The sequence below is a fragment of the Phyllostomus discolor genome, chromosome 2, assembly GCF_004126475.2.
Source record: "Phyllostomus discolor isolate MPI-MPIP mPhyDis1 chromosome 2, mPhyDis1.pri.v3, whole genome shotgun sequence".
Classification (NCBI taxonomy): Eukaryota; Metazoa; Chordata; class Mammalia; order Chiroptera; family Phyllostomidae; genus Phyllostomus; species Phyllostomus discolor.
This window is the reverse complement of record NC_040904.2, coordinates 174,078,815-174,087,636: the sequence shown is the minus strand read 5'-3', so window position 1 is coordinate 174,087,636 and position 8,822 is coordinate 174,078,815. Positions and strand designations below refer to the sequence as shown.

The 8,822-nt window shown below is 35.3% G+C and overlaps 1 non-coding gene across 1 annotated transcript; it reads right to left on the bottom strand.

Annotated features, from left to right (window-relative positions):
- Window positions 1-8,323: 8,323 nt before the first annotated feature.
- On the bottom strand, window positions 8,324-8,430 carry LOC114514194. Its single transcript, XR_003685932.1, has one exon. It is a non-coding gene; the product is annotated as a U6 spliceosomal RNA (small nuclear RNA).
- Window positions 8,431-8,822: the final 392 nt, after the last annotated feature.

Below are 8,822 nucleotides of genomic sequence, written 5' to 3'. Positions count from 1 at the left end.
GTTGATAATCCTCTTACTAGAGTGATCTAGGATAAAAGACAGGAGACACAAATTACCAGTATCAAGAATGAAAGAGGTCATATCACTATTAAGAGAATAATGAAGGAAAATTATAAACATTCTATGCCAAAAAAAATGATGAAATCAACACATTCCTTGAAACACACAAATTTTCAAATGTCACTCAAAAACAAATAGATAATCTGAATAGCCTTACATCTATTAAGAAATTATTTATAGTTTAAAACCTTCCCATGAAGAAAATTCCAAGCCTACTGGAATTGGTTTTGCTGATGAAATCTATAAAACAATTAAAGAAGAAATATAATTCTACACTAACTCTTTTAGAAAGTTGAAGAGAGAATACTTCAGTATTATCCTAATTAGGAAACCAAAGGCATTACAAGAAAACTACACAATCATCACAGTGATGATTTTTGAACAAAATTTTTAGCATATTAAATCCAACAACATACTAAAAGGATAATATGTCATGGCTAAGTGGAATTAGTTCTAGGAATGCAAGGTCAGTTACATTAAAAAATCAATATAATTCACTGTATTAAAATTTGTTTTTAAAAATCCATATAATCATCTCAACAGAAGCATAAAGACATTTTTAAAAATACTACATCAATTTTTTATTAAAAGAGAAAAAACCTTCAGCAAGCTGAGAATCAAAGGAAACTTTCTCAACAAAGGACACCTACAACTTACACCATATTGATAAAAGGCTGAAGCCTTTATTATTTTTTAAAGATTTTTAATTTATTTTTTTAATTTTTAGAGAGAGGGGAAGGGAAGTTGAACAAGATGGAGAGAATCAATGTGTGGTTGCCTCTCATGTGCCCCCTGCTGGAGTCCTGGCCCTCAACCCAGGCATGTGCCTTGACTGGGAATTGAACCCGCAACCCTTTAGTTCACAGGCTGGCACTCAATTCACTGAGCCACACCAGCTAGGGCTGAAGGCTTTATTCTTAAAATCAGAGACAGAGTAAGAATGTTAATGCTCATCACTTCTATTCAACTTAGTACCAGATAAACAGTAAGGCAAAACAAAGAAATAAAATAATAATAAAACAAAATTCATCTAGTTTGAAAATTGTCTTTCTTCACAGATGACGTTAGTCTCTAAAAAATCCAGTGGACTCTACAAGAGTTACTAGAACTAACTGATGAGTTTAGCAAGGTTATAAGATATACTATCATTAAGAAAAATATATTTTTATATATTAGCCACAATCACCCAGTATAATAAAATAACAACTAACAATTGCATAAAAATATTAAATACTTCTGAGTGAACCTTATAAAAGATGTAAAAATACCTGTAATTGCTGGGAAAAATTAAAGAAAATCTAAACAAATAGAGATATATATTATTATACTTTCATGGCTTTGAAGATTCAATATCATTAATATGTTAATTGCCCCCAAGTTGACCAATAGATTAAATACAATCCAATTCAAAATTTCAGTAAGTTTTTGTAAAGATACTGACAAACTGACTTTAAGTTTACATGGAAATGCAAAGAAATATAAAATATCTGATTTCAAGCCTTATTATAAAGCTACAGCAATCAAGATAGCGTGGCAATGGTGCAGAGACAGACGGTGGAACAGTGTATGAGCAGAGAGCCCAGAAATAGAGCCGCATATGTATGCACCACTGGTTTTCAGCACAGTGATAGGCAGCTGAGTAGAGAAAGCACCTTCTTTTCAATAAATGATGCTAGAAAATTTGGTTATCCACATGCAAAAAACATTATATATGATAAAAATTAAACAATTATTTTTAAAAATACTGATCATTGGATCAAGCAGTTTAACTCAATTCCTGACTGATTCAGAAGTTGTATCTGAATAGGCATACTAAGCCATTAATAATTAAAAATTGAATAGTTTCTTATTATAATATTCATGAGTTGTAACACATCCTAAGAAATGGACATACATGCCTTATAAGCAGGATTCCTTTCAAATCAGAAGTAGCCAGAAAATAGTGTGCATATCTTAAATGCTTACAGACTATGAAACCCAATCATCTGGTATAAGCAACCAGGATATAAGATTTCTATGAGTAAGCCATAGATTCAGATACCCATAAGTAAATCCCAGGGAAGCTATTTACATAAGGTGTAAATTTCATTGCTGCAGGACTACAAGTAGTCATTCACTGCATAAAGACTTCTGGATCAATGACAAACCGCATATAGTATGGTGGTTCCATATTATAATGGAGCTCAAAAATTCCTATCATCTAGTGACATTGTAGCCATGGCAACATCACAGGGAAACTCCTTACAGGAGTGTTTGTGGGGATGCTGGAGTAAACAAACCTACTATAAAGTACAGTACATACAATTATGTGCAGTACATAATACATGATAATAAACAACTATGTTACTAGTTCATATGTTTACTACACTATACTTTTAATCATTATTTTAGAGTGTATTCTTTCTATTTATAGATAGAAATACTTTACTGCAAAAACTATGCCCCTGTTATGCCACAGCAGCCTCACGCATCTCATGTGTACAGTTAAGTGACGGGCCTTTCAATTGCGTCATTTTCACTTGTGCTTGCTTGATTTAATCTCTGGTTTGTACAATAACATGCTGTACATGCTTGTGTCCTAGCAGCAACAGGCTGTACCATAAAAGCCTAGAAGTGCAGTGGACTATGCCATCTAGGTTTGTGTAAGTACTCTGCAGAGTTCTCATGATGACAAAATCACCTATGGACACATTTCTTAGAATGGACCCCAGTCCACAAGCGGCACAGGGCTGAAATGCTCAATCTGACCTCTCAGTCCCTGAGAATCCAGTCAGCATCAGAGCCCAGAGCTCCAGCTGTGAAACCAGCCAATGATGAAGTTATGCTAAAACTCTATTGGGATGACATTATTATTTTCTTATCAAATAACCATCTCTCAACTGTTAGAAGATTTAGGATTAAGTACAGAAATGTTGATGATAACCAGAATCACTATGTATTTTTTATTCTTGTGTATTCTATTACAGTTGTCCCAATTCTTCCCTCCTTTGCCCTCCTCCACCCAGCCCACCCCCCTCCCCTTCCTACAGTTGATCCTCACACCGTTGCCCGTTTCCAGGGGTCATTCGTACATGTTCTTTGACTTATCCCTTCCCCTTCTTTTCATCAGTCCCCCTTCCCTCTGACAACTGTCAGTCTGTTCCATGTTTTCATGCCTGTGGTTCTGTTTTGCTTATTAGTTAATTTTTTTTTATTAGATTCCTCTTACAAGTGAGATCACTTGTCTTAGTGTGAGGCTTATTTCACTTAGCATAATAGTCTCCAGTTCCATCCACACTGTTAATATTTCGATGTTATGGAATTTGAGCATATTTGGAATGTTCTTGAATTAAAAAAGGCTTTTTAGAGCAACATATGTCAAGCATTTAAATATATTTAAAACTGGTTTAGAGATTAATTTATGCTTCTAATTTTAAAGTAAGCCCTCATTAAGTGCATATATTGAAACATATTAGAGAACTCAAGAGTCATATTATTTAAAGGTTTAATTTAATACTGTTATTTAAGAAATTTTAGACCTGAGAGGAATTTGTTTAAGTCATACAATCAAGAGACACAAGGAGGAAATTGAATATTTTATATTTATAAATATAGTTTAAAATATTAAATGGGACCTATCAAACATTATTCAGAAACTGCTGAATTTACTAGACTTTAAAGTAAAGTAGATTTGTATGTTCAACTCAAAACTTTAAAGGAGAATCTTGATAAATTGAATTTCAAATTTTAATATCAAAAGAAATCATTGGATGATATCTTTTACACTGAAAATCCAATCTAAGGGTACAAAAATATCACATCTAAGAAGACTTTCCTGTTTTCATTCTGAAATTTGTCCCTCATTCCTATTGTCTCTTAATTCTTACATTTTTAGCTTATTATTATCCTGTCATGGATTTTTCAAGAACATAATTCTCAAAATTGCAGAAAGCTACATATATATACATGTGTGTTTCTTTTTAGACTTTGAGTTTCAGGAAAGCAGTAGTTTCTTCTTAATTTTTTTTTTGTCTTCTATGGACTTGGTAGTGAGCTTGGCATGAAACACTTTTTCAATAGGTACTCAACAAGATCGTGGTAATAGCTGTTGAATGAACTCACTTGTTTTCCTTAAGTAAAGCTCTTCCCCAGCCCTTTTACACAATTAATCCCAGTATGAGGACCCTTGGCTCTTGTGAATACTTCTGAGGAGGCTCTTGGCTGCTTAGTACCTGACCCCCCCCCCCCATCTCTGATGTTTGGAAGGGGCTATTCTGCTAAGTTTTGTTTTTTTTTTTAAAGATTTTATTTATTTATTTATTTTTAGGGAGGGAGGGAGAGGGGGGAGAGAGAGAGAGAGAGAGAGAGAGAGAGAGAGAGAGAGGGAGAGAGAGAGAGACATCAATGTGAGGTTGCTGGGGGTTATGGCCTGTAACCCAGGAATATACCCTGGCTGGGAATCGAACCTGGGACACTTTGGTTCCCAGCCCACGCTCAATCCACTGAGCTACGCCAGCCAGGGCTCTATTCTGCTAAGTTTTGATGGGGGCCTCTACCTACAGGAACCAAAAACTCCAGATAATTGCTCTCCATGATCACTGGCAGCCAAACTGTGATCTTACGGTCTGAGCTAAGCCAAAAATTCACAAAGAGATTGAGAAAACATACTATGTTTGCAAAAGGCAATCTTTGAATAGATGTTTGCTTATGTATTACATAAATTGCATCATATTGTTTAGGTTTTATTTATTAATTCATTAACCAATTAACTCATTAATTTAACTAATCTTTATTTTATGCCTATCATATACTCAGTACCATACTTGGGCTCCCAGCAGTAAAATGGACACAGTCCCTTCCCTCATTTCTAGTTGTCAAATTAATATCTAGTCTTAAAAGATAAAATAATTGCAAGTTTTGATGTGTGTTCTACAGAAAACGAGTATAAGGATAGCTGAGATACAAAATAGTGGTAGTCAGTAGCCATGAGGTAGCACTGGGATGCTTAGGGCTTTTTAAAATAGGGGCCATAAAGGTCCAAGATAATATTTTAAGCTAAGACTAAACTATGAGGAAGAGCTAGTCAGGCAGAGAAGAAGGAAGACGGTTCATAGCAGAGCAAACAGCATCATCAGGGGACCTGAAGCTGGGTGGAGTTCGTCATTTCAAATAACTGAGGGAAGATCATGTGACCAGAACGCAAGTGTGTCCCCGGGAAGGTGAGCGGGAATGAGTTGATTATGGAGAAGTAGCAAGGATGAAATCCATGGAGCCTCATAGAATGAGTGTCATCCACTAATAAACTTTAAATAATTTTTTGTTGATCCTTCTTGATGTGCTACTCCTCCCCTTATCTTTTGAATTCTAGAATAAGATGGCAAAATTTTATTTAGTCTTTAGTATCTTTGCATGGCATTCTGCTCTTGCTAGAACTTTGTTATTATATAGCAATTGTAATTATTCATTTTTTCTAGTTCAAAATAGCTGATTTAATTTTTATTTTTACTATTTATTCTGTTACCATCTCTAAGGCCTTTAAATGCCTGCTTCTGAAATAATTCCTCTAGTAAACTTTTCACCCGTTGGTATTTTTACCTATATATTCTTATATTTTCCTCCTGTTCCATTACCTCCCTAAGGCAAAAACAAACCATTGTTTTCATCAATTAGCTCTCATGCCAATGGTAGCTTAACATGCCATTACAGGTAAGAAATTTCCAAGAGTAGTTTAGAACTTTTAAAAAAGTCATTGCTATATTTTGCCTCTGAATTTCCTCATGTAGTCCTTTCTTGTTATTCAGAGAAGTATAGAATTGAGTGGACTTAGGAGATTCTTTAGTTCCCACTTTCATTTTATCGTTAAGTTCTTTATAATTTATCACTCATTATGCAGTGTTTAATAATGTAATGCTTCCATTTTTAAATTTTTTTTTCACTTAAAATGGCCTACCTTTTCACAATACTTTACAGAGTTTATAGTTTGGTAGTTTGGTTCTTGTAGGCTTTCTTAGCAAAACTTGAAAGTAAATTATTAAAAAAACATACACACAGAGAAATGAGTATTAATCATCCCTCACTCCAAAAAGTAATAAAAAACAGGTATTTGCATTGTTTAATTAAAATAGGTTCTTCCTTTTATACTCTGCCATGCTTTGCAAAGCTGCCCAGGAGACAGGCAAAAGGAAACCAGTTTTGCATCCCCCATCACCTGCTGGGATCCTCCAGTCACTCTGCTCTCAGTTCAAGGCTGAGAGAGAGGAAGTCTGCACTTGATCTTCCCTCAGCCTTCCCTTCATTCACTAAGGCTGTCCTTTCTTGTTTAAGTAGTTGAATGACCCAACAATGTTTTCTAGCTTGAACATGTTGAAACATAGCCTTTGCCCCTGGCTGTCTAACCTGTTACTGAGAGTAAGTGCCCGAGCAGAAGTGCCGAGAAATGACATACGTGCTGATCTGCACGTTACCATGGAGCTAGTCTGCCGGCAGCTGCACTCCCTCCTGGCATGTGCAAACGGTCTCGTTATCCGAGGGAAGCGGGCCATCACTTCAGCGACCTCGTGCACGAGGCTGTGCAATGCCTCCGTAAACCGGTTTTTCTTACTCTGTTGCAAGCACTCAATATATCTGCCCCAAACAGTATTACTAGCTACTTACAAGCACAAAATCCCGTTGTTATGATGCTACAGAGATTCTATGATGAAAATAATGAATTTCTTTTTTAAGGTATCTTGGGAAACAATAATATTTCACTCATGAGAAAGTTCTTAATAGGAAGAAAATACTCCTATATTTTTAAATGTTTTTTTTTTATTTATTGATTTTAGAGAGAGAAACATGGATGTGACATTCCTCTTATGTATGCATTCATTGGTTGAAAATACTCATATTTGTTAGAGTTCTATCAATCACACTATGCACTGGGTAGGAAAAGACCATCATTAATGCTTTCTGCCGTTGTTTTTCCTGAGGACAAGAATACAACGCCAGATGTTTTGTATTTACTTTTATATTATGCACTGTTGCTTTCATATGTGAAATTTCTATGGACTAGAGTAAGTAAACTTGAATAAGTCCATAGAAATTTGCGTGTGTGAGGAGAAAATAAAGATTGTCACCAGTCTGCAAAAAAAAATGTATAAAATATACACATACATTGTAGCCCTACCTTTTGCCTTCAATATACAGCTTTAGCACACACGAAAGAGGAAAGTTCATATTGATTAATATCGATAAATTGTAAATTAACTGTTGTTTTAAAAAAATACGTCTACAGGTTAACATATAGAATGACACTGGTGGCTCTGAAATGAGAAGTCCAGTTGTCTGTCTTCCTTTCCCCCTACCCCTCCCAGTTCTCCCAGGACTGTCCCCAGAAGCGAAGAAAGGCAAGCATTGCTACCATTGGTTGTTTTGCCAGTTACCATCAAGGTTGGATTAACTGCACAGCTTCAGGGTCTTCCAGGTCGAGTCTGTCCCAAGGCAGTGGCCCAGGAATGGATCCAGGTTATGCAAGGCTTAAAATGTACACATCTTGGGGGGGGCACGGGGGGGGGGGCACTTTAAGAAAAAAAATGCATATTTACAAATACAAAACTGCTAGGGTTCTTCCCAGTGCTTGTCAGGAGCCCCTTGTCAGTGAATATTTCCAAAGGCTAAACTTTATTATTTCAGGGTTAATCTCCCTTTGTTTGCCATTTTTAGACTTACCAACAGCATTAGACAGCATCTATTGATGGCCAATTCAGAAGCATGAGACATTAGTGTACCTACCCAACATACCAATTTCTCTTTCACCCATCTCCCTTCTAGTTTTTAGAGTTGTGTTAGTGTTATATTGATAAAGTCTATGACAGTCACTAAATTATGTTTCTTATCCTTGGTAGATTCATTTCCCAAACCAGTAAGCAGCAAATACAATATTGCTACATAAATGATATTTTCTGTTGAATCAGGTAATGTGGTCAGATGCATAAAGAAATAAAAGCAAACTTGTATCATTTGATTTTTCTACTCTAAGGGGGATCTTCCAGCATCTTGGATTTATGATATTCTTAATTTTTCTCTAGTTTTTTTTTTAACTTCTTCTAGATAAGACTTAGCTGTTCCTGTTTCTTGTATTCTTGTTTTATTTTTTTGTATTCCTTTACATACTTCAGGTATTAACTGCCCAAATAATTTTTATGTAGTTTTGTAGAGTTCATGATATCCTTCAAAATCAAATGACTTCACAGACAATTGCTAATTTCAGAAAATATTTTATTTATTCATTCATTCATTTATTTACTTTAATATGGAATGCTTCACCAATTTGTGTGTCATCCTTGCACAGGGGCCATACTAATCTTCTCTGTATCGTTCCAGTTTTAGCTTATGTGCTGCTGAAGTGAGCACCAGAAAATGTGCTTCATGCACAGATTTCAAAGATAAGTTTCCTTTAGTTATCCCTTCTGTACATGACCATAATGATATGCCTTTAAGAAAAGTTTCACAGAAAATTATAGGCATGAAGAAAAGCAGGGTGGGTAGGCATGATCAGGTAATGTTTAATTCATCTCCAGGTAAATAAGACCATTCTGAGACAGAGTCACCTTTTGTAATTGCTAAAAGGTATGCATTTATATGGATAAAAGCATAGAGGAAGTAGTGGACGTTAATTACACTCTTCAACCAGAAGAGTTACTATTTTCTAAAAATATAAACACTTTTTCTAAAGGGTTTTTTCTTTTTGTTGTTTTCTCAGTTTCCAGGTAAGAGCAGCTATCCCTTAAGAGCAAACAAATGCT